Source organism: Arachis duranensis, chromosome 7 (assembly GCF_000817695.3).
Source record: "Arachis duranensis cultivar V14167 chromosome 7, aradu.V14167.gnm2.J7QH, whole genome shotgun sequence".
In the NCBI taxonomy this organism is placed as follows: Eukaryota; Viridiplantae; Streptophyta; class Magnoliopsida; order Fabales; family Fabaceae; genus Arachis; species Arachis duranensis.
In genome coordinates, this window is record NC_029778.3 from 76,517,827 (window position 1) to 76,518,620 (window position 794).

Here is a 794-nt window from a genome sequence, read left to right on the forward strand (position 1 = left end):
GACTTCTTACTGGCACCATCACAGTCGTTGATTGGAGTTAGAGTGGGAGGGGGAGGTGGGGAGTAGTGTTGATGGAAGAAAAAGACAATGGCAGAGACAAGTGTTTTGAGGGAGAGCATGCGCGCCATATGGACATTGAAGAGGGTGTAGCTTTGAAAGAGTGCGTCGTCGAGCAAGTTACAACGGTCGCGACACAACGAAACTGTCGGAAGCCTCTCCACTTTTGAGTCGTCTCAGCCCATTGCCATTTACTTGGAAGGACTTAGGAGTGGACCAGTAAGGGGAAGGAGAAGGAAAATTGGGGACGGGTGGGGAAGGGGAAAGGGAGCGTGGAAGAGAAAGGAAAAGGAAAACTATAGAAGGGTTGAGAAAGGGAAAATGGAGCGTGAAAAGAAAAGGAAAACGGGAACTGGAGAAAGGTTGGGGAGCGTGTTTTTTCTTTTTTTTTTAATAATAAATACAAAATGATGTCGTTGCAGTCTTTTTTAATGACAAGGATGGATAGAAATTATTTTAGGGACTACTATGAGTTTCGGCAGACAATTTCAAAGATGAATTTGAATAATTATTAATTTTGAGAGATCACTTTCAAACTCGAGTACAAGTTTAGGGATTATTTAGTGTATGATTCGTTATTATATATTGTCTTATTGAATGGTACAATTGAAATATATTCGAACTTAGAGATAAAATTAAAATCAAATATTAAAAGATAAAATTAAAATAAAATATAAAATTGAAAAATAAAAATAATATTAATTATTTAATATTTTTTTAAAATAAAAATCATATTA